Below are 26,196 nucleotides of genomic sequence, written 5' to 3' on the forward strand. Positions count from 1 at the left end.
CAATTCTTCTGTCTTCTGCTGTCCTCAGAAAAAAATTTAAACGTGTGATGCACAAACCACTTCCTGTGGTCTGACCTCAGTCTCATTCGGAGAAGAAGTCCCATCAATCCCTTCCGCGGATATCTCTCGCCACGCTGAACACCACCCAGGACTTCAAAGACGCTCCTCCCTCCTGGAATGCCCTTTTCGCCTCCCTTCCCCTTCCTCTGAGCAGCCTATGCTCAGCCCCGCGCTCAGGTAGGAGCAGTTGCCCTTTCTACCTTCTGTCCCCTCTCACTGTCTCACTTCTGACATTGATGTTAGTCATGCATCTTCCCCTTAAACTGGAAGGTGCCTGAGTGCCAGGACTGTTGGGTTTATCTCTGAATTTCTGGTGTTTACGGCAGTGCCTGGAATATGGAAAGGGATTGATCAGTGATTGTGAAAGAAGGGACAGATGTCAAGAGGTCTGCCTCTCACCATTGGCACGGAAGAAGAGGTGGTCCCAGCACACGGAGATGCTGAGAATAGACTGGCCACCCCAGCCTTCCTCCGGCGCTCACACATCATCACCACTCTGCCTGGGAACGTTCAAGACAGAGGCCAGGGGTCCTTTATTCCTTTGTACTTTAAAACAGCCACTATAAGGAGACTGGGACTGCCAGGTGACCCCCTCCCCATCCCTTGGATAATAATCTTCAAACAGTTCTGAAGGCCGAGGGGCACCCCAGCTTCCCTCCCGCCCTCTCCACCATCTCCACCTAGGTCCTCCCTGTCTACTTCCCTGCTTCATAGTACAGACCACCACCTGAGGGACTGTACATTTTAATTCTAGATTTGTCTCCCCTTGCTTGAGTGTTAGCTCCTTGAAGGCAGCACAGTTTGTCTTGCTGTTTACTGCCTTATGCTTGTATACGGGAGAAGCCCAGTAAGTGTCAGTGAATGAATGAGTGAAGGCAGGTGGTTCTCAGAGTGGATGTCATTGCTGCCAAGGTCACGCATTCCTTCTAGATTAAACCTGTAGCCCCTTCCCCATGTCCCCTGGAAACCTGAAACTTGGCAGAAATGACTCAAAGCTAATATTTATTTGGGGTGGGAGTGGCATCTAACTATCCTCCTTTCGATTCAACCTCCCCATGCATGCCACCCCCTCTGCTCCCCAGACCTCAGGGGCCAATTCTTCAGCTGTTCTACAATGGCACTGTGGACCCACAGCCCTCCGCCTACTCCTGGGGTCTCACTCAAGTCCTGAGCATCTCATCATCCTCATCTGACATCACGAATCAGGGGAAGGGGCCTAGAGACAGGCCAGTCCTCACACACAGCTTGACCAGAGCTCCTTCCTGCCCCAAAGCTCAGCTTCTCCTGGCTGACTTATTTGTAAAGCATGCTTAGGAAAAAGGATGCTAGGCTGAGCAGGAGACCAGAAACTAATGTGCATTAGAGCTAGATAATTCCATGGCCATTATCTTACTATTTTACCACATTTTGTAAGGGTCACAAATTATACCCCTATATTAAAAATCAGATAAATGAGGCAAATCAGATATCTTGCCCAAGGTCACACAGCTAGTAAAGAGCAGATCTTCAGGTCTAGATCTCTTTGACTCTGAAGGCCAGTCTCCTCTTTTTTTTTTACATCTTTATTGGAGTATAATTGCTTTACAATGGTGTGTGAGTTTCTGCTGTATAACAAAGTAAATCAGCTATACATATACATATATCCCCATATCCCCTCCCGCTTGCATCTCCCTCCCACCCTCCCTAACCCACCCCGTAGGTGGTCACAAAGCACCGAGCTGATCTTCCTGTGCTGTGCAGCTGGTTACCACTAGCTATCTATTTTACATTTGGTAGTGTATATGTGTCCATGCCACTCTCTCACTTCATACCAGCTTACCCTTCCCTCTCCCAGTGTCCTCAAGTCCATTCTCTATGTCTGTGTCTTTAATCCTGTCCTGCCCCTAGGATCTTCAGAACCATTTTTTTTTTTTTTTTTAGATTCCATATATATGTCTTGGCATGCGGTATTTGTTTTCTCTTTCTGACTTACTTCACTCTGTATGACAGCCTCCAGGTCCATCCACCTCACTACAAATAACTCAATTTTGTTTCTTTTTATGGCTGAGTAATATTCCATTGTATATATGTGTCACATCTTCTTTAACCATTCCTCTGTCAATGGACACTTAGGTTGCTTCCATGTCCTGGCTATTGTAAATAGAGCTGCAATGAACATTGTGGTACATGACTCTTTTGGAATTATGGATTTCTCAGGGTATATGCCCAGTAGTGGGATTGCTGGGTCGTATGGTAGTTCTATATTTAGTTTTTTAAGGAACCTCCATACTGTTCTCCATAGTGGCTGTATCAATTTACATTCCCACCAACAGTGCAAGAGGGTTCCCTTTTCTCCACACCCTCTCCAGCATTTATTGTTTGTAGATTTTTTGATGATAGCCATTCTGACTGGTGTGAGGTGATACCTCACTGTAGTTTTGATTTGCATTTCTCTAATGATTAGTGATGTTGAGCATCCTTTCATGTGTTTGTTGGCCATCTGCACATCTTGTTTGGAGAAATGTCTGTTTAGGTCTTCTGCCCATTTTTGGATTGCATTGTTTGTTTTTTTGATAGAGAGCTGCATGAACTGCTTGTAAATTTTGGAGATTAATCCTTTGTCAGTTGCTTCATTTGCAAATATTTTCTCCCATTCTGAAGGTTGTCTTTTTGTCTTGTTTATGGTTTCCTTTGCTGTGCAAAAGCTTTTAAGTTTCATTAGGTCCCATTTGTTTATTTTTCTTTTTATTTCCATTTCTTTAGGAGGTGGGTCAAAAAGGATCTGGCTGTGATTTATGTCAGAGTGTTCTGCCTATGTTTTCCTCTAAGAGTTTTATAGTGTCTGGCCTTACATTTAGGTATTTAATGCATTTTGAGTTTATTTTTGTGTATGGTGTTAGGGAGTGTTCTAATTTCATTCTTTTACATGTAGCTGTCCAGTTTTCCCAGCACCATTTATTGAAGAGGCTGTCTTTTCTCCACTGTATATGCTTGCCTCCTTTATCAAAGATAAGGTGACCATAGGTACATGGGTTTATCTCTGGGCTTTCTATACTGTTCCATTGATCTATATTTCTGTTTTTGTGCTAGTACCATACTGTCTTGATTACTGTAACTTTGTAGTATTGTCTTATTGCCGGATTCCTCCTGCTCTGTTCTTCTTTCTCAAGATTGTTTTGGCTATTCCAGGTCTTTGTGTTTCCATACAAATTGTGAAATTTTTTGTTCTACTTCTGTGAAAAATGCCATTGGTAGTTTCATAGGGATTGCACTGAATCTGTAGATTGCTTTGGGTAGTAGAGTCATTTTCACAATGTTGATTCTTCCAATCCAGGAACATGGTATGTCTCTCCATCTGTTTGTATCATCTTTCATTTATTCCATCAGTGTCTTATAGTTTTCTGCATACAGGTCTTTTTTCTCTTTAGGTAGGTTTATTCCTAGGTATTTTATTCTTTTTGTTGCAATGGTAAATGGGAGCGTTTCCTTAATTCTCTTTCAGATTTTCCATTATTAGTGTATAGGAATACAAGAGATTTCTGTACATTAATTTTGTAAACTGCTAATTTACCAAATTCATTGATTAGCTCTAGTAATTTTCTGGTAGAATCTTTAGGATTCTCTAGGTATACTATCATGTCATCTGCAAACATTGACAGTTTTACTTCTTCTTTTCTGATGTGGATTCCTTTTATTTCTTTTTCTTTTTTGATTGCTGTAGCTAAAATGTCCAAAACTATTTTGAATAATAGTTGTGAGAGTGGGCAACCTTGTCTTGTTCCTGATCTTAGTGGAAATGGTTTCAGTTTTTCATCATTGAGAAAGATGTTGGCTGTGGGTTTGTCATATATGGCCTTTATTATGTTGAGGTAAGTTCCCTCTATGCCTACTTTCTGGAGGGCTTTTACCATGAATTGGTGTTGAATTTTGTTGAAAGCTTTTTCTACATCTATTGAGATGATCATATGGTTTTTCTCCTTCAATTTGTTAATAAGGTGTATCACATTGATTGATTTGCGTATATTGAAGAATCCTCGCATTTCTGGGACAAACCCCACTTGGTCATGGTGTATGATCCTTTTAATGTGCTATTGGTTTCTATTTGCTAGTATTTTGTTGAGGATTTTTGCATCTATGTTCATCAGTGATATTGGCCTGTAGTTTTCTTTTTTTGTGACATCTTTGTCTGGTTTTGGTATCAGGGTGATGGTGACCTCCTAGAATGAGTTTGGAAGTGTTCCTCTCTCTGCTATATTTTGGAAGAGTTTGAGAAGGATAGGTGATCTTCTCTAAATGTATGATAGAAATTGCCTGTGAAGCCATCTGGTCCTGGGCTTTGTTTGTGGAAGTTTTTTAATCACAGTCTCAATTTCAGTGTTTGATTGGTCTGCTTATATTTTCTTTTTCTTCCTGGTTCAGTCTCCTAAGGTTGTGTTTTTCTAAGAATTTGTCCATTTCTTCCAGGTTGTCCATTTTATTGGCATAGAGTTACTTGTAGTAATCTCTCATAATCCTTTGTGTTTCTGCAGTGTCAGTTATTACTTTGCCTTTTTCATTTCTAAATCTATTGATTTGAGTCTACTCCCTTTTTTTCTTGATGAGTCTGGCTAATGGTTTTTCAATTTTGTTTATCTTTTCAAAGAACCAGCTTTTAGTTTTATTGATCTTTGTTATCATTTCCTTCATTTCTTCTTCATTTATTTCTGATCTGATCTTTATGATTTCTTTCCTCCAGCTAACTTTGGGGTTTTTTTGTTCTTCTTTCTCTAATTGCGTTAGGTGTAAGGTTAGGTTGTTTATTTGAGATGTTTCTTGTTTCTTGAGGTAGGATTGTGTTGCTATAAACTTCCCTCTTAGAACTGCTTTTGCTGTATCCCATAGGTTTTGAGTTGTCATGATTTCATTGTCATTTGTTTCTAGGTATTTTTTTGATTTCCTCTTTGATTTCTTCAGTGATCTCATGGTTATTGAGTACTGTATTGTTTAGCCTCCATGTGTTTCTGTTTTTTACAGATTTTTTCCTTTTAATTGATATCCAGTCTCATAGCGTTGTTGTCAGAAAAGATACTTGATACGATTTCAATCTTCTTAGATTTACCAAGGCTGATTTGTGACCCAAGATTTGATCCTGGAGAATGTTCTATGAGCACTTGAGAAGAAAGTGTATTTTGTTGTTTTTGGATGGAATGTCCTATAAATATCAATTAAGTCCATGTTGCTTAATTTATCATTTAAAGCTTGTGTTTCCTTATATATTTTCATTTTGGATGATCTGTCCATTGGTGAAAGTGAGGTATTAAAATCCCCTACTATGACTGTGTTGCTGTCGATTTCCCCTTTTATGGCTGTTAACATTTGCCTTATGTATTAAGGTGCTCTTATGTTGAGTGCATAAATATTTACAATTGTTATATCTTCTTCTTGGATTGATCCCTTGATCATTATGTAGTGTCCTTCTTTGTCTCTTGTAATAGTCTTTATGTTAAAGTCTATTTTGTCTGATATGAGAATTGCTACTCCTGCTTTCTTTTGATTTCCATTTGCATGGAATATCTTTTTCCATCCCCTCACTTTCAGTCTGTATGTGTACCTAGGTCTGAAGTGGGTCTCTTGTAGACAGCATATATATGGGTCTTGTTTCTGTATCCATTTCAGCCAGTCTATGTTTTTTGGTTGGAGCGTTTAATCCATTTACATTTAAGGTAATTATCAATGTGTATGTTCCTATTACCATTTTCTTAATTGTTTTGGGTTTGTTGTTGTAGGTCTTTTCCTTCTCTTGTGTTTCCTGCCTAGAGAAGTTCCTTTAGCATTTATTGTAAAGCTGGTTTGGTGGTGCTGAATTCTCTTAGCTTTTGTTTGTCTGTAAAGGTTTTAATTTTTCCTTCGAGTCTGAATGAGATCCTTTCTGGGTAGAGTAGTCTTGGTTGTAGGTTCTTCCCTTTCATCACTTTAAATATGTCATGCCACTCCCTTCTGGCTTGTAGAGTTTCTGCTGAGAAATCAGCTGTTAACCTTATGGGGATTCCCTTGTATGTTATTTGTTGCTTTTCCCTTGTTGCTTTTAATATGTTTTCTTTGTATTTAATTTTTGATAGTTTGATTACTCTGTGTCTTGGCATGTTTCTCCTTGGATTTATCCTGTATGGGACTCTCTGTGCTTCCTTGACTTGATTGACTATTTCCTTTCCCATATTAGGGAACTTTTCCACTATAATCTCTTCAAATATTTTCTCAGACCCTTTCTTTTTCTCTTCTTCTTCTGGGACCCCTATAATTCGAATGTTTATATGTTTAATGTTGTCCCAGAGGTCTCTGAGTCTGTCTTCAATTCTTTTCATTCTTTTTTCTGTATTTTGCTCTGCCGTATTTTTTTCCACTATTTTATCTTCCAGGTCACTTATCTGTTCTTCTGCCTCAGTTATTCTGCTATTGATTCCTTCTAGAGAATTTTTAATTTCATATATTGTGTTGTTCATCATTGTTTGTTTGCTCTTTATTTCTTCTAGGTCCTTTTTAACGTTTCTTGTATTTTCTCCATTCTATTTCCAAGATTTTGTATCATCTTTACTATCATTACTCTGAATTCTTTTTCAGGTAGTCTGCCTATTTCCTCTTCATTTGTTTGGTCTGGTGGGTTTTTACCTTGCTCCTTCATCTGCTGTGTATTTCTCTGTCTTCTCATTTTGCTTAACTTACTGTGTTTGGGGTCTTTTTTTTTTGCAGAATGTAGGTTCGTAGTTCCCGTTGTTTTGGTGTCTGCCCCCAGTAGGTAAGTTTGGTTCAGTGGCTTGTGTAGGTCTCCTGGTGGTGGGGACTAGTGCCTGTGTTCTTGTGGATGAGGCTGGATCTTGTTTTTCTGTTGGGTAGCACCATGTCCGGTGGTTTGTTTTGGGAATCTGTGAACTTATTATGCTTTTAGGCAACCTCTCTGCTAATGGATGGGGTTGTGTTCCTGTCTTCCTCGTTTTTTGGCATGGGGTGTCCAGCACTGTAGCTTGCTGGTCGTTGAGTGGAGCTGGGTCTTAGCATTGAGATGGCGATCTCTGGGAGAGCTTTCACCGTTTGGTATTACATGGGGCCGGGAGGTCTCTGGTGGACCAATGTCCTGCACTCGGCTCTCCCACCTAATAGGCTCAGTCCTGACAGCCGGCCAGAGCACCCAGACCCTGTCAGCTACATGGCTGCTAGTTTTGGAGGGTCTCCTGCAGAGGCAGGGGGTGGCTGTGGCTCACCAGGGGGACCCAGTCCCCTTTTTTTAACAGCCATGAAGCATCCTGAGGAATAGGAAAGGCCACTGTTGGCATTTATTTTGGTTCCTGTCTTGAGTGTGACTTCCCGCGTCAACATCTGAAAGTTCCATTACTTTGAGCTGTCCATTTGGCTAAAATGGCATGGATGTGACTCTAGGGAATCTTGGAACAAAAAAGAGTCTGAATGATCATATAGGGCCCTACCCATCCATTATATAGATGAAGAAACTGAGGCCAAGAGGGAAATGGTTGCCTCCCAATTCTCACAAATAATGATGAGTCATGGCACTTAGAACCCCAGTCTTCAATTTTTATGCCTGTGTACTGACCCCATCAGGTCTGCTTTTTATGGTCTCAGCACAGCAAAGGGACATGAGCCACCAGTTTCTCCCCATGTACCCATCCCAAATCGGGTGGAGGATTCACTGAATGGGCCATATCCCTGCACAGATAGGGATTCCCAGAATGTCAGAGGTGGGCCAATCCCCTAGGGAACCAGGGGCAGCAAACATGGGGGTAGGGGTTGGAGGAGGGGCTGGCATGTGCCAAAGGGCAATGACAGGTGACACTTGCCAGAAACAGATATGGGGACAACCTGAAGACAACTTGGGGTCCCACCCAGCTCCCAGATTGATTATACTTCCAAAATGGACCCTGTTCCTGTTTTCCAATAGCTGTCTCACTTTTGAAAGGGGAGCAGTGAAGTAGTATGCCTGGCAAAAATCACGCCGCCCTGGTCTCTTTAACTCCACCCAGTAGGGCCACAAATCAGGCAGCCTCCAGGGAGCCACCTCAGGATGGGACATTTATGGCCCTCCTTTGGAAATTTAGCTCGTGGACAGTTTCTGCCTCATAAGCAGACCTGCCCACGTAGAACCTAGACATCCATATTGTTGATTTACACCTTTAATACCGCGAGCTTCATTTAGCCAGTCTGGAAAACACATTTTGTTGTGGGAAGCTGGAGATGTTCTTTCCTCTCCCATCCTCACTAGACATTCATTTTGATAGTGGGTTTTGCCCTTGTTGTTTTCCCTGCTCCTTTTCCGACAGGTCTATTCTTCTGTCTTGGGCAGTGTCCCTTCCAGTTATGCCTGGTCTGGGGCTTCTCCAGGAAAGGAGGGCAAGGGAGTAGGGGCCAGATCCTGGTTGGGATAGGTGAAGAATGCTCGCTGAGATTTTAACATTTTCACAAAAGGCACTGTAGTCATAATAGTAATTACCCTCCCCCACCCCAGAAAAAATTGCAGCACACTAAAAATTTCCACCATTTTCATTTATCCAAATAAATGCACCGTTTTCACACTTGCAATTAAGCTTACATACACACTTAAAAATACTTTTAGTCAATATTGCTTCATGTGAAGAAATGTACTTCTCATGGTAGTGAAGTTGCTTTCTGTGAGGAGGGGCAGGGCAATGAAAATTTTGTAGATTGTTTTATTCCAATATATCCTGAGTCATTTTCCAGGGTAACACACAGCAGAATAGCATACGTGATAGCTCCAGAGCATTAGCTCCACATGTTCCCTGGGGGCCAATTCATTTCCTTTTCAGGGATTCTCCTTAAGTTATACATCAAACCATGCTTTTCAAGTTTTTTTAGATTTCTCACTTTCAAGTTGGTATGTCTTTGTTTTGCTGTTTTTTCTTCCATCCTTTTTCTTCCCTTCTCATGTGCTTTTTAGTTCTTTTCATAAGATCTCGTGTTCTCTGCCCCTTCCTCCCACACAAACACATATCCTCAACTCCCCCATCTCAGTCTCTTCTAGACACCCATGCTATTTTTTTCTCAGCGATGAAGTCACTGAATCTGCTGGTGTCTGTGGAAGCTGATGGGGGTGGGGAGGGAGAAAAGTCTATTGTCCCATCTTCGCCAAGAGGACATTGTATCTTACCATGACTGGGGCTTGTTTAAGGTGACAGGTCACTGGGTCTAAGCCCACAGGTTTACTCACTCCTGTGCTCTCATTTGGTCATGTTGGGAAACCAGCATGGTTAGATGGACTCCAGGATCTCCAGGGGGAGCCACCGGGGCTCTTACAGGGATATAAGCCATATGTGTCATCCCAGAGAGTGAGAGGAGCAGGTAGTTATGGGACTGGGACCGGGTTAGCTTAGAGCTTGGAAACGGTCCAGGTAGATGCCCCAGGCAGGTAACTGGGGAGCTCAGCTCTGAGAATGAAATGACAGAGCACAGAAGGTGCCCACATTCTCTTGCATCCCCTCATCTGAGTGTGGCTTTGGTGTGGAGGGAAGTTGAGGTCAGAAGGACAGTCTTGCTGGGAAGGAACTGTGGTACACGCACCTGCTCTTCCATGAAGAAGCTCTGACAACTTCGAGGGAATGTGAGGATAGAGGGAGGCATAGTGATGGCCCTTCTCTGTCTTCCTCCTCTGTTCCACCCCAGGATGTGACCCAGAACGAAACTGAGGCGGGCAGGAGGACGTGGCGGGGAGGGGATTCTCTTGCTTATGTTTCACGTTGTGTATGTGTTCTTCTTCTTCGTGTGTTTTCTTTCTCTCTTCACCTTCATCTCTTACAAAAACAGAGCAGCCTCTTCTCTAGCAAGCACCCTCTCTGCCACCCATCCTACCACGCCAACTGCAGTGACAAATGATGCTCACTGGAGCCCCCGCTCAAGGCGTTCAGCTCTTAATGAGAAAAGGGAGGGCAGAGTGAGCCAGGCTAGGACTTGAGAAGGGGTTCCAGAAGCTGTCTCCCACCTGCCACCTGAACCTTCCCTCCCTTCCCCCCACCTCCAGCTTGCACCACCTCAATTCCTTCTGTGGGCCAGAGACGGCCCGTCATCAGCCCTCCCTCTTCTTATTCGTGGGGGAAGGGAGGTTGGAAGTCACATGTGTGTGACCAGTGCAGCAGGGAGGTGGGGGCAGGATGGGGTTGCTTAGAGAGTGGATGACAGAGGAAGTGAGGGAAAGGAGAAAGGAAACAGGAAGCGGGAGGAAGTGGAGAAAAGAACAGGTGGGAAGAGGCACATCAGGAAATGGATAGAAGGGTAGGAACAGGAGAGGAGGAAGAGACGGTGCAGGGAAAAGAGAGCATGTGTTCGCTGTATATTTATGCATGTGTTCGCTGTGTATTTATGCATGTGTTCGCTGTGTATTTACGCATGTGTTACATGGAATGGGAGGAACAGGGAGACTGACTCACCACAGGACAATCTCCAAAAAAAAAAAAATATTTGAGGGACACAGTTTTCCTTTTGAATCTGGCTCTTAGGAAAGGGGCAGAGCCTGGGGAAGAAAGATACCTTTATTTTCCCTTAACTCCCAGCTGATTGCACTCCATTTCCTTGCTCCTATTCTCCAAGAAAAGTGCAATTGCTATTTTGCTCTCAAATGGGATCTATATAATTAAAAAACAGCTTTGTAAGTAAGCATCAAGAGGGGGGAAAAGATGTCTGTCTGCATGCGTGGAGCTGGGGGACAGCCTCCGAACCCACCATGCCTTTCTTGGGTAGAAAGGTTGCTTTTGTTTCCCTGAGGAAAAATGTCCCCTCTTCTCTGCACTGTTTGCTTTGCAATGAAAGAAAGAGAGCTTTATCTGGATGCAGCCTCGGCGGGGAGTTGCCTTCTATCTGCTTTGCATGCTGCGCACAGTAAATTGATACTGTGCTGATAATTCTGGGGAGGGCAGGGTGTGTGCCCGAGGACCCGGCATTGTGAGCATCTGCAAAAAACCACTTTGCTAGGAAATGATCTTTTCCCTCCACACAATGGCAAGATGTTACCCTTGGAATCTTCTCCTGACAGTGACGATGGTGGCAGAGAGTGAGCATAATTTCCATGTTTCCACTGAGGTAGTTATTTATACAATTCTGTGCCGGAGTCAAAGTCTTTTATTATTTTTTTAACTTTGCCAGCTGCTGCGGCTTTTGCAACAAAATAATTACTTTTGTGCCAAGTACTTAGGTAACAAGATAAACAAGAGGCAACATAAATGGAATGTAAATATGGAACAAGTGTCTGTGAAGGGAAAAGGCAGCCCTGGGAGAGAGAGCCTGGCTTGTTTTCCTGCATCTGGTAAATCCCCAAGGAGCCGAGAAAGCTTCCTTCATCAGTCCCTCAGTGGTTCTGCAACTCCTCAGGGAAGGACTGCTGTCCAAATCCTAGTGAGGAAGCCAGGTGGTCAAGGATCAGGATTCAATTCATATTATGGACAAGGGTGTGTGTAAGCCAGGCGGGGGAGAACACAGCACTGTCTGTAAAACACAGAAAGCTGCCTCATGGTCCCAGCTCTGACGCCCATTCTCCAAGTAACATTGAGCAAGTCATTTCTCCTCCCTGGATCTCCATGTACTCATTTCTAACACGAGTGGTGAATTAGGTGAGCTCACGCGATTTCTACAAGATATTTTCATTACTGAATAGTCTTTGGAATTCACAACTGAGGAGTAGAAAATGTGGAATCTAAATTCCAAATCTGAACCTTTACCTGGCCAGGCAGCTGTTGTTTTTTTTTTTTTTTTTTTTTTTTTTTTTTTTTAACATCTTTATTGAAGTATAATTGCTTTACAATGGTGTGCTAGCTTCTGCTTTACAACAAAGTGAATCAGTTACACATATACATATGTTGCCATATCTCTTCCCTCTTGCATCTCCCCCCCTCCCACCCTCCCTATCCCACCCCTCTAGGTGGTCACAAAGCACCGAGCTGATCTCCCTGTGCTATGCGGCTGCTTCCCACTAGTTATCTATTTTACATTTGGTAGTGTATATATGTCCATGACACTCTCTCACCCTGTCACATCTCACCCCTCCCCCTCCCCATATCCTCAAGTCCATTCTCTAGTAGGTCTGTGTCTTTATTCCCATCTTGCCACTAGGTTCTTCATGACCTCTTTTTTTTTTTTTTTCCCTTAGATTCCATATATATGTGTTAGCATACTGTATTTGTTTTTCTCTTTCTGACTTACTTCACTCTGTATGACAGACTCTAACTCCATCCACCTCATTACAAACACCTCCATTTCATTTCTTTTTATGGCTGAGTAATATTCCATTGTATATATGTGCCACATCTTCTTTATCCATTCATCCGATGATGGACACCTAGGTTGCTTCCATGTCCTGGCTATTGTAAACAGAGCTGCAATGAATATTTTGGTACATGACTCTTTCTGAATTATGGTTTTCTCAGGGTATATGCCCAGTAGTGGGATTGCTGAATCATATGGTAGTTCTATTTTTAGTTTTTTAAGGAACCTCCATACTGTTCTCCATAGTGGCTGTATCAATTTACATTCCCACCAACAGTGCAAGAGTGTTCCCTTTTCTCCACACCCTCTCCAGCATTTATTGTTTCTAGATTTTTTGATGATGGCCATTCTGACCGGTGTGAGATGATACCTCATTGTAGTTTTGATTTGCATTTCTCTAATGATTAATGATGTTGAGCATTCTTTCATGTGTCTGTTGGCAATCTGTATCTCTTCTTTGGAGAAATGTCTATTTAGGTCTTCTGCCCATTTTTGGATTGGGTTGTTTGTTTTTTTGTTATTGAGCTGCATGAGCTGCTTGTAAATCTTGGAGATTAATCCTTTGTCCGTTGCTTCATTTGCAAATATTTTCTCCCATTCTGAGGGTTGTCTTTTGGTCTTGTTTATGGTTTCCTTTGCTGTGCAAAAGCTTTTAAGTTTCATTAGGTCCCATTTGTTTATTTGTGTTTTTATTTCCATTTCTCTAGGACCTGGGTCAAAAAGGATCTTGCTGTGACTTATGTCATACAGTGTTCTGTCTATGTTTTCCTCTAAGAGTTTGATAGTGTCTGGCCTTACACTTAGGTCTTTAATCCATTTTGAGTTTATTTTTGTGTATGGTGTTAGGGAGTGTTCTAATTTCATACTTTTACATGTACCTGTCCAATTTTCCCAGCACCACTTATTGAAGAGGCTGTCTTTTCTCCACTGTATATGCTTGCCTCCTTTATCAAAGATAAGGTGACCATATGTGCGTGGGCTTATCTCTGGGCTTTCTATCCTGTTCCATTGATCTATATTTCTGTTTTTGTGCCAGTACCAAACTGTCTTGATTACTGTAGCTTTGTAATATAGTCTGAAGTCAGGGAGCCTGATTCCTCCAGCTCCATTTTTCGTTCTCAAGATTGCTTTGGCTATTCGGGGTCTTTTGTGTTTCCATACAAATTGTGAAATTTTTTGTTCTAGTTCTGTGAAAAATGCCAGTGGTAGTTTGATAGGGATTGCATTGAATCTGTAGATTGCTTTGGGTAGCAGAGTCATTTTCACAATGTTTATTCTTCCAATCCAAGAACATGGTATATCTCTCCATCTATTTGTATCATTTTTAATTTCTTTCATCAGTGTCCTATAATTTTCTGCATACAGGTCTTTTGTCTCCTTAGGTAGGTTTATTCCTAGGTATTTTATTCTTTTTGTTGCAATGGTAAACGGGAGTGTTTTCTTAATTTCACTTTCAGATTTTTCATCATTAGTATACAGGAATGCAAGAGATTTCTGTGCATTAATTTTGTATCCTGCTACTTTACCAAATTCATTGATTAGCTCTAGTAGTTTTCTGGTAGCATCTTTTGGATTCTCTATGTATAGTATCATGTCATCTGCAAACAGTGACAGCTTTACTTCTTCTTTTCCGATTTGGATTCCTTTTATTTCTTTTTCGTCTCTGATTGCTGTGGCTAACACTTCCAAAACTATGTTGAATAATAGTGGTGAGAGTGGGCAACCTTGTCTTGTTCCTGATCTTAGTGGAAATGGTTTCAGTTTTTCACCATTGAGGACAATGTTGGCTGTGGGTTTGTCATATACGGCCTTTATTATGTTGAGGAAAGTTCCCTCTATGCCTACTTTCTGCAGGACTTTTATCATAAATGGGTGTTGAATTTTGTCAAAAGCTTTCTCTGCATCTATTGAGATGATCATATGGTTTTTCTCCTTCAATTTGTTAATATGATGTATCACGTTGATTGATTTGCGTATATTGAAGAATCCTTGCATTCCTGGAATAAACCCCACTTGATCATGGTGTATGATCCTTTTAATGTGCTGTTGGATTCTGTTTGCTAGTATTTTGTTGAGGATTTTTGCATCTATGTTCATCAGTGATATTGGCCTGTAGTTTTCTTTCTTTGTGACATCTTTGCCTGGTTTTGGTATCAGGGTGATGGTGGCCTCGTAGAATGAGTTGGGGAGTGTTCCTCCCTCTGCAATATTTTGGAAGAGTTTGAGAAGGATAGGTGTTAGCTCTTCTCTAAATGTTTGATAGAATTCGCCTGTGAAGCCATCTGGTCCTGGGCTTTTGTGTGTTGGAAGATTTTTAATCACAGTTTCAATTTCAGTGCTTGTGATTGGTCTGTTCATATTTTCTATTTCTTCCTGGTTCAGTCTCGGCAGGTTGTACATTTCTAAGAATCTGTCCATTTCTTCCAGGTTGTCCATTTTATTAGCATAGAGTTGCTTGTAGTAATCTCTTATGATCGTTTGTATTTCTGCAGTGTCAGTGGTTACTTCTCCTTTTTCATTTCTAATTCTATTAATTTGAGTCTTCTCCTTTTTTCTCTTGATGAGTCTGGCTAATGGTTTATCAATTTTGTTTATCTTCTCAAAGAACCAGCTTTTAGTTTCATTGATTTTTGCTATTGTTTCCTTCATTTCTTTTTCATTTATTTCTGATCTGATCTTTATGATTTCTTTCCTTCTGCTAGCTTTGGGGTTTTTTTGTTCTTCTTTCTCTAATTGCTTTAGGTGCAAGGTTAGGTTGTTTATTCGAGATGTTTCCTGTTTCTTGATGTAGGCTTGTATTGCTATAAACTTCCCTCTTAGAACTGCTTTTGTTGCATCCCATAGGTTTTGGATCGTCGTGTCTCCATTGTCATTTGTTTCTAGGTATTTTTTGATTTCCCCTTTGATTTCTTCAGTGATCACTTCGTTATTTAGTAGTGTATTGTGTAGCCTCCATGTGTTTGTATTTTTTACAGATCTTTTCCTGTAATTGATATCTAGTCTCATAGCGTTGTGGTCGGAAAAGATACTTGATACGATTTCAATTTTTTTAAATTTACCAAGGCTTGATTTGTGACCCAAGATATGATCTATCCTGGAGAATGTTCCATGAGCACTTGAGAAAAATGTGTATTCTGTTGTTTTTGGGTGGAATGTCCTATAAATATCAATTAAGTCCATCTTGTTTAATGTATCATTTAAAGCTTGTGTTTCCTTATTTATTTTCATTTTGGATGATCTGTCCATTGGTGAAAGTGGGGTGTTAAAGTCCCCTACTATGATTGTGTTACTGTCGATTTCCCCTTTTATGGCTGTTAGTATTTGCCTTATGGATTGAGGTGCTCCTATGTTGGGTGCATAAATATTTACAATTGTTATACCTTCCTCTTGGATCGATCCCTTGATCATTATATAGTGTCCGTCTTTGTCTCTTGTAATTGTCTTTATTTTAAAGTCTATTTTGTCTGATATGAGAATTGCTACTCCAGCTTTCTTTTGATTTCCATTTGCATGGAATATCTTTTTCCATCCCCTCACTTTCAGTCTGTATGTGTCTCTAGGCCTGAAGTGGGTCTCTTGTAGACAGCATATATATGGGTCTTGTTTTTGTATCCATTCAGCCAGTCTGTGTCTTTTGGTGGGAGCATTTAATCCATTTACATTTAAGGTAATTATCGATATGTATGTTCCTATTCCCATTTTCTTAAATGTTTTGGGTTTGTTATTGTAGGTGTTTTCCTTCTCTTGTGTTTCTTGCCTAGAGAAGTTCCTTTAGCATTTGTTGTAAAGCTGGTTTGGTGGTGCTGAACTCTCTCAGCTTTTGCTTGTCTGTAAAGGTTTTAATTTCTCCATCAAATCTGAATGAGATCCTTGCTGGGTAGAGTAATCTTGGTTGTAGGTTTTTCTCCTTCATCACTTTAAGTATATCCTGCCACTCCCTTCTGGCTTGCAGCGTTTCTGCTGAAAGATCAGCTGTTAACCTTATGGGGATGCCCTTGTGTGTTATCTGTTGTTTTTCCCTTGCTGCTTTTAATATGTTTTCTTTATATTTAATTTTTGATAGTTTGATTAATATGTGTCTTGGTGTGTTTCTCCTTGGATTTATCCTGTATGGGACTCTCTGTGCTTCCAGGACTTGATTAACTATTTCCTTTCCCATATTAGGGAAGTTTTCAACTATAATCTCTTCAAATATTTTCTCAGTCCCTTTCTTTTTCTCTTCTTCTTCTGGGACCCCTATAATTCGAATGTTGGTGCGTTTAATGTTGTCCCAGAGGTCTCTGAGACTGTCCTCAGTTCTTTTCATTCTTTTTTCTTTATTCTGGTCTGCAGTAGTTATTTCCACCATTTTATCTTCCAGGTCACTTATCCGTTCTTCTGCCTCAGTTATTCTGCTATTGATCCCATCTAGAGTATTTTTAATTTCATTTATTGTGCTTGTCATCGTTTCTTGGTTCCTCTTTAGTTCTTCTACGTCCTTGTTAAATGTTTCTTGCATTTTGTCTATTCTATTTCCAAGACTTTGGATCATCCTTACTATCATTATTCTGAATTCTTTTTCAGGTAGACTACCTATTTCCTCTTCATTTGTTAGGTCTGGTGTGTTTTGACCCTGCTCCTTCATCTGCTGTGTGTTTTTTTGTCTTCTCATTTTGCTTATCTTACTGTGTTTGGGGTCTCCTTTTCACAGGCTGCAGGTTCGTAGTTCCCGTTGTTTTTGGTATCTGTCCCCAGTGGCTAAGGTTGGTTCAGTGGGTTGTGTAGGTTTCCTGGTGGAGGGAACTAGTGCCTGTGTTCTGGTGGATGAGGCTGGATGTTGTCTTTCTGGTGGGTTCGTCCACGTCTGGTGGTGTGTTTTGGGGTGTCTGTGGCCTTATTATGATTTTAGGCAGCCTCTCTGTTAATGGATGGGGCTGTGTTCCTCTCTTGCTAGTTGTTTGGCATAGGGTGTCCAGCAGTGTAGCTTGCTGGTCGTTGAGTGAAGCTGGGTCTTGATGTTGAGATGGAGATCTGTGAGAGATTTTCGCCGTTTGGTATTACGTGGAGCTGGGAGGTCTCTTGTGGACCAGTGTCCTGAAGTTGGCTCTCCCACCTCAGAGGCACAGCCCTGATGCCTGGCTGGAGCACCAAGAGCCTTTCATCCACACGGCTCAGAATAAAAGGGAGAAAAAATGGAAAGAAAGAAAAAAAGAGGATAAAATAAAATAAAATAAAATAAAATAAAATAAAATAAAATAAAGCAATTATAATAAAAAATAAGAAAAAAAAATTATTAAGAGTAAATTTATTAAGAAAAAAAATTTTTTTAATTTTTAAAAATAGATTTATTAATTTTTTATACTAAAAATAAGAAAAAAATTATTTAGAAAAAATTTATTAAGAAAAAAAAAATTTTTTAATTTTTTAAAATAAAAAATATGAAAAAACTTATTAAAAATTTTTTTAAAAATAGAAAATAAGGAAAAAATTATTAAGAAAACATTTATTAGGGAAAAAAAAAATTTTTAAGCCAAAAAAAAAAAAAAAAAACGGACGGACCTAACCCTAGGACTAACGGTGAGAGCAAAGCTATACAGACAAAATCTCACCCAGAAGCATACACATCTACACTCACAAAAAAAAGGAAAAGGGGAAAAGTTAATATATCCTGCTCCCAAAGTCCATCTCCTAAATTTGGGATGATTCGTTGTCTATTCAGGTATTCAACAGATGCAGGCACATCAACTTGTTTGTGGAGCTTTAATCCGCTGCTTCTGAGGCTGCTGGGAGAGATTTCCCTTTCTCTTCTTTGTTCGTACAGCTCCCGGGGTTCAGCTTTGGATTTGGACCCGCCTCTGCATGTAGGTCCCCTGAGGGCGTCTGTTCCCCGCCCAGACAGAACGGGGTTAAAGGAGCAGCTGCTTCGGGGGCTCTGGCTCACTCAGGCCGGGGGAGGGAGGGGTACAGATGCGGGGCGAACCTGCGGCGGCAGAGGCCAGTGTGACGTTGCAGCAGCCTGAGGCGCGCCGTGCGCTCTCCCGGGGAAGTTGTCCCCAGATTACGGGAGCCTGGCCGTGGTGGGCTGCACAGGCTCCCGGGAGGGGCGGTGTGGAGAATGACCTGTGCTCGCCCACAGGCTGTTTGGTGGCGGCAGCAGCAGCCTTAGCGTCTCATGCCCGTCTCTGGGGTCCGCGCTGATAGCCGCGGCTCGCGCCCGTCTCTGGAGTTCGTTTAAGTGGCGCTCTGAATCCCCTCTCCTTGCACGCCGCGAAACAAAGAGGCAAGAAAAAGTCTCCTGCCTCTGCGGCAGCTGCAGACTTTTTCTCGTGCACCCTCCCGGCTAGTTGTGGTGCGCTAGACCCTTCAGGCTGTGTTCACGCAGCCAACCCCAGTCCTCTCCCTGGGATCCGACCGAAGCCCGCGCCTCAGCTCCCAGCCCCCGCCCGCCCCGGCGGGTGAGCAGACAAGCCTCTCGGGCTGGTGAGTGCTGCTCGGCGCCGAGCCTCTGTGCGGGAATCTCTCCGTTTTTCCCTCTGCGTCCCTGTTGCTGTGGGATCCGCGCTGATAGCCGCGGCTCGCGCCCGTCTCTGGAGCTCGTTTAGGCGGCGCTCTGAATCCCCTCTCCTTGCGCGCCGCGAAACAAAGAGGCAAGAAAAATTCTCTTGCCTCTTTGGCAGCTGCAGTCTTTTTCCCGGACTCCCTCCCGGCCAGCACCGAAGCCCGAGCCCCAGCTCCCAGGCCCCGCCCGCCCCGGCGGCTGAGCAGACAAGCCTCTCGGGCTGGTGAGTGCTGGTCGGCACCGCTCCTCTGTGCGGGAATCTCCGCTTTGCCCTCCGCACCACTGTGGCTGCGCTCTCCTCCGTGGCTCCGAAGCTTCCCCCCTCTGCTACCCGCAGTCTCTGCCCACGAAGGGGCTTCCTAGTGTGTGGAAACCTTTCCTCCTTCACAGCTCCCTCCCACTGGTGCAGGTCCCGTCCCTATTCTTTTGTCTCTGTTATTTCTTTTTTCTTTTGCCCTACCCAAGTACGTGGGGATTTTCTTGCCTTTTGGGAGGTCTGACGTCTTCTGCCAGCGTTCAGTGGGTGTTCTGTAGGAGCAGTTCCAAGTGTAGATGTATTTCTCATGTATCTGTGGGGAGGAAGGTGATCTCCGCGTCTTACTCTTCCGCCATCTTGCCCCTCCCTCTAGCTGTTGTTTTATAATATCATCTGCAGTAGGTTGAATAGTCGTTAGTACCCCCAAAGATATATCCTCCCAGAATCTCCTGTGAACGTGACCTTATTTGGAGAAAAGGTCTTTGCAGATATCGTTGTCAAGAATTTCAAAATGAGATGGATTAGGGTGGACCCTAAATGCCATGACAAGTCTTTGTAAGAGAATAGAAGGGGAAACAGACCCAGAGGCTCAGGGAGATGGCCATGTGAAAAGAGAGGCAGAGATTGGATTGATGCTGCCACAGGCCAAGGAACGCTGGGAGCCACCAGAAGCCGGAAGAGGCAAGGAAGGATTCTCCCCTAAAGCCTTTGAGGGAACACGGCCTTATTGACACTTTGATTTCAGAGTTCCAGCCTCCAGAACTGTGAGAGAACATATTTCTGTTGTTTTAAGCCGTCTAGTTTGTGGTACTTTGTTACAGCAGCTCCAGGAAACGAATACACCATCCATAAGCCTGAAATGAGGACCCATCCTCTTGGCTGGGTCTCCCCCTGTCTCTCATATTTTAGGAGATTAAAATCTGTCCACGTGGGCATAACCAGAAAAAGGAAAAGAGAAGAAGATCTGGAGGCGAAGAAGGATAAGAGACATCGCCCTGCCCAGCGCCCGCCTTGGCAGAAGTCTCTCTGGAACATGTCATGAGAGGGTTCCAGCTATGGAAATATGGGGACAATGATGCCCCACAATTACCCTAAAGTGAAACTTAAAAACAATATCATCTTGATGATATAACCAATCTGTATTTATAATTTCAAAAGTAAAATTAGTGTACTAATAGTGACATGAAGGAGGAATAAAGAAAAAGTAATTTATAATAAAATGTTGGTTTCAATATGTAAGTGATTGAACTGTCTATACTAGGAAATATTATAAGGTAGTACTTAAAGGTTTTCACTATATTTGGGACACTGTGAATGCAGGACTGATGCAGGTGAGTTGTACTGATAACTCAAATAGCACGAAGAGCTTTGCCATCAGTGACATCTTTTCTGGAAAAGTGAACAATCTTTCCTTGATTTATAAGGAGGTTGCATTTCTGGAAAACACAGGATATATTAAAACAATATTTTAAAACATAGTATGGTTTTATGTCATACAGTGGAGGTAAGTTCTGGGACTAGGTAATTATAAGCAGGTTTTTCACCTACATATGTGTTCTATAGGACATTCAGAAGTCACGCAGGGCACAGGACATTTCCACCTTGAGAAGACTTCTCCACATGCTGCAGTGGATCCAGCATCTCTGCTCCTGCCCTGACTGTCAACACTACCACCAGTCACTGGGAAATGTGAAAAACACCTTCTCAGATTTCCCAATTTACCCCCGAGAAAGGCACCAACCTCCTTGAGAACCAATGGAGTCAATATTCCTCTAAGGCCTCACTCAGCCCTGTGCCGTACCCCACGTGAATCCACGTTCTCTGGACCATTGTACATGGTATTGGTGCTTAAAGTGTCAATCAACAAACAGGTATTGAATTTGCAGTCTGCTGTTGTGCTGAAGCTAGAGAAGAGGTAAGATATGCATGTGCCCAAGCAGGGCTTGGAATGCTCTGAACACTGGGACCCAGCTCCCCTTCCTCTCCATCCTCTCTCTTCCCTCCTCCCTCTCTCCCCCTTCCCCGACCCATTCTCCGTTCTTCCTCCCGCCCTCCTCTCTCCTCCTTTCCTTCCACACTTCCTTCTTTTCTTATTTTCACTTTTCCTCCATTGGTTTCTTTTCCCTCCATTTTCTTCCTTTTTTCTTCCCTTCCTCTGCCACGTGCATTCTAAACTCCAGTCTAAGGAACAGCATCAGGCTGATTGGATAAGAATGGCCAGAGACTAAGTGCACCTTCAACTTCCTGGAACCTCTTGCCCACAGAGCTTCAGGCTCAGAAGGTCTAATTCTTACACAAAAGCTGCTCCCAGACATGACATGACAGGACATAAGTGGACACCATTGTCAGCTCATTTCTAAAGGAAGACTCTCTCTTGGAGCCTTGTATATGGAGAATCATTTCAACTAGATATTCCCCCCTAAACATGTACAAATTATTCACCTGGAAAAATATCAAACTCATTCTTTGGCGCAAGAGCAGTTACAGAAAACAGCTCTCCAGGAGTGGACATCTGAGGCCAGGTGTAGAATCAGTGGAGGTCACGCACACATGTAACTGACCCACACACGGCAAGGCTGTTTGTTGATATCAGCTACTGGCTCTCTTCCAATAGTTGTGTGGCTTTTAATGAGAAACAAAGGTCAGTTACAGACGTGAATTGTACATGCTAGTGACTAAACATAAAAAATAAGATGCATCCAACCCAAACAAGTCCACAAGTAGGAGAGACGTGGACACATTTTCAAACAGGGAGAAATGAGAGAAGGAGGCAACTTGGGAGGGATGCGGGTTGCCTTGTTGTGATTTTGTCAGTGATCACTGGCTGCGAAGGTGGAAGCTGGGTGAAAAAATGAGGCTGGAGCAGTAAAAACCATGTTTGAGTCCGGCCTACATGGGTTTGAATCTTAGTTTTGCCCTTTGCTGGGGCCTGGGAACTCAGACAAGCTGCTTCACCTCTTTCATAAACTGAGGATAATACCATCTACCCTCTAAGACAGCTAGGTGGCCAGCTGGGAAAATCAATGCGGAAAGCTTGTTACAGTTCTGGTAAGTTGCAAATGCTCCGTGAATTTTATTCTGTCCTCCCATCAACCTTCACTTCACTAACAAAAAGCTGAAGAATAGGAGGGGACAGCACCCAACCAGAAGAACCCAGAATTGGATGGTTGAATGGATATATTTGCCTAGGAGACTGAGAATACAAGAGGGTTTCTGAGAGCAACCTTGGGTCTGGATTCCAAATGCTTAGGCTCAGAGTCAATTCTGGCAGAGTCTGGCTTCCATGTAGAGGAAACACTTCCCTAGTCAAGGCTGTTTAGGTGAGTCTCTTGTGGAAGGGAAGCTTGGGAAGAATATGAATGATGTCTTATGAGGCTCTTTACAGCTCCAGAGCACCCAAGGTCATCACTTTTAATTTATCAACCTGAATGCGGTCTCCTCTAAAGCAGAGAACCCCTCTGGAATCCTCTCTGCAGAAGAAGATGAATCTAGAATGCCTTAAGCTCATCCCAGCCACAGTTTTCCAAGAACAAAGGGATCTGTATCAGCAGCCTACATTGATCAAACCACAAGCACTTACTGAGTTTTTCTAGATGCTTTATCTTCCCAAGTGCAAAACTGATCATGTCACTTCCTTGCTTAAAGATTTCCATTGACTCTCCACCACCTACGGGACACAGCTGAGATTCCTTAGTGCAGCTGACAAATCCCTTCATCTGACCGCATGCCCACCTTCAAATCCCAGTCCCCAAATAAGCACACTTGTGCCACATACCAACACACATTGTGACACAAGACTTCTTGTCACACCTGGAAGAAATCATGCTTCCTCATGCCTCCGTATTTTTGGACGTGTTTTTCCTCTGCTTTAATTCCTGTTCCTTTTTTTGTCACTAGGCAGATCCATCTCACACATTGTCACCTGTGTCATGCCTTCCCCCACAACCACCAGCAGAGCTAGCCACCTCTCCCAACCAGAGATAATGAATTATTCCTATTCCTTATTATCTCTTCTTTTCGAATTCTGATTCAATATTTGTTGAACTTCCTCATTCTATCCTCCATGTCACTGAATCTCTCCTATTTTCCAGCCCTTTGTCTCTCTGTGCTGCATTCTGGTATTCTTTACATCTATCTCCAAGCTTATGACTGAGTATGATGTGTTAGTTATTTTGTTTCTAATTATGTTTTCAATTTCTAGAATATTTTTTCTTTTGTCAAAGCCAATCGATTAAATTTACTATCCTCTTGTTTATAAGTCATACTTACAAATCCCACTTTTATTTCTTTAAACATGTTTAACAAAATATCACAGACTCCTGGCTTAAACAACAGGAATTTGTTTTATCAAGTTTTAGAAGCTAGAAGTCCGAGATCAAGGTGTTGGCAGGTTTGGTTCTCCTGGGGCCTCTCTCCTTGGCTTGTAGGCGGCTGCCTTCTCACTGTGTCCTTACGTGGTCTTTCCTTTGTGTGTGAGCATCCCTGGTGTCTCTTTGTGTGTCCAAATTTCCTCTTCTTATAAGGACACCAGTGATAGTGGATTAGGGCCCACCCATATGACCTCATTTAACCTTAATTCCTCTTTACAGGCCCTATTTTCAAATACAGTCACATTGGGGGTTAGGGCTTCAACATATGGATTGGGGGCAGGGCACAATTCAGCACATAACATATGATGAATGTGCTTATTTTGTATTTTTGTTTCTTATAACTATTATCTTTATTGGTCTGATTCTGTGGTTTGAATGTTCCTGGTAGCTCTTGCTTGTTGTCTTATAAAAATGAGTGATTTTCCTTTAGGAGCATATATTCTTTGGGACTCATATGTAGAAATTCTTTGAGGACTGTGTTTAAAGTATGCTCCTACACAGAGAATTTCCTTTTGCTTCCAACAGGCACCTGGGGGTGATTCTAACTCATGGCCACTTACAGCTCCTCTTTGAGTTTGGATTTTGTGGGGAGCTTTTTTTGAGGGAAGGGGAGGCAGGAGGGTGTAGTACACCGAAGTAGTATGCGTTTCAGCCCTTAACTCATAGGAGGGTGGGTTTGGAGTTAGCAATTATTTGAAGAAAGTTTACTTTTTGTAACTCTCAGATAGATGGCCAAGAAAGCCCCAAACCCTCACCATTGTTTCTGCCTAGCTGATTTAATTTTTGAGGTTTACGCTCTGTGATCGATTAATTGTATACATGACCCCAGTTCTTCCCTCTTCCTGTCTTATTTTACTAGGACCACAGTAACAAATTACCACAAACTTGGTGGCTGAAAACAACAGAAATATATTTTCTCACAGCCCTGGAAGCCAGAAGTCTGAAATCAAGGTTTTGGCAGGGCCATGTCCCCTCTGAAGGCTCTAAGGGAGAATCCTTCCTTGCCTCTTCCAGCTTCTGGGTGGCTCCTGACATTCTTTGGCTTGTGGCAGCATGTCTCCAATCTCAGCCTCCATTTTCATATGGTCCCTGGCCTTCCTCCCATGTATCCCTCTGTGTCTTCTCCTCTTCTTTAAGGGCGCCACTCATTGGATTTAGTCCCTCTTGCCCTAAATCCAGGATAATTTCACCTTGAGATCCTTAACTAATCACACCTGCAAAGATTCTCTTTCCAAATAAATTCATATCCTGAGGTTCAGGTAGACATTAATTTGGGGGGAGCACTTTTCAACCCACTACACCCCCTATGTATATATCCCATACCAGGTCACTTTGTAGTAACCTCCCCCTCTGACTCTCATCCTAGCCATGTAACATTCTTTCAGCAAGGGGATGTTACCCACTGTGGCACAAGCAGACACTTGCAAAAATGCCAGGACATTTCCTCTTGTTGTTGTTGCTCTCTGCCATTGCTATGAGGGGCCTTGTGCCTGGTCCCAAGCAGAGGCTTAGAGAAACAGGTAGCTGCTCATCTAATGGGATCCTAGTAGACGGCCAGATGATCTGCATACTTGTGAGTGAGCCCAGCCATGATCAGCAGAACTGCCCCTGTCAGGCCAGTTGTGTGGGTAAGAAACAATTATTCCCTGTGCCATTGAGGAGTTGTTAATATGCAATAGACTAGTGATAACCCCTCCAAGTGGGTCTCCTTTCTAGGGTCCCGGCTTTATGATGGGGTCTCCTATCTGACCTCCACCATACTCAGATGCTAGGCTTTATTTCTTATTCCTCGATACTCTAGGGCCACATTAAAATCGATTCTCCAGGAAAACAAGGATCTGAAAAGGATCCCCCAAGGAAGGTCAGCTCCAGGGCACACCTACCTTTGTGGAGTCACACTGAGACAGGCTGGGACCTGGGACCTGGGACTCTTTAGTGGAGTGCTTCAACCTGAGAAAACATCTCCTCAAGCAAGAGAATACAAACAAAACTTTCAGGGACTAAAAGTAACTACATACATGCACAGTTAGGGCAAAATATGAACAATAAGATTTTAAGGCCAAAACCCAACTGCCACTTCTAAGATGTCAGGAGCAAAAACAGGGTACCATACGTGATCCCTGCATACAGCATCACCAAGGTGGGTGGGGGGAGGAAGACCACCTAAGCCACCCCTCTGCCCCACCCCATGGGTTTCACCCCTACCTTCACCCCATTTAAGACACCAGCTCGCCCCCCCCGCCCCCCTTGAGAAGTGAGCAAGGGAAACTGTTTTACTTCCTTATGCTGCAGCATGAGACCCAGTAAAGCCTTGCCTGAATTCCTGGTCTGGCCTCTTATCAATTTCTATTGATTAAAGAGTTCAAGAACCCGAGTCGGTACCAACACTGTCTTGTCAACTTCTGACCTCCGAAGAATTCTCTTACTTTCCTGACAGCCAACAATTGAAAAAATATTTTTTAATCCAGAATTTTCAGGTATGCAGCGGCGGAAGGTGTTGTTAGGCTTGAAGCTCTCTTTTATCATTAGTTATCTAACTGCGTCTACCTCCTCACCAAGCTGTGGTCTTCCAAATAGGAGAGACACTGTAAAGTGCCTTGCTCTACTTGTCTTTCTCTATGAGTCCTCCTCCAGGACAGTTCATTAACTCTTACCTAGACAGTCATTGTTCCTCCCAGAACTCTCTTTGGGGTCTTTCTGCAGGAATAGTCAAGGAGAACCTCTCGGACACATGCTAGAAA

The sequence above is a fragment of the Eubalaena glacialis genome, chromosome 9 (assembly GCF_028564815.1).
Source record: "Eubalaena glacialis isolate mEubGla1 chromosome 9, mEubGla1.1.hap2.+ XY, whole genome shotgun sequence".
In the NCBI taxonomy this organism is placed as follows: Eukaryota; Metazoa; Chordata; class Mammalia; order Artiodactyla; family Balaenidae; genus Eubalaena; species Eubalaena glacialis.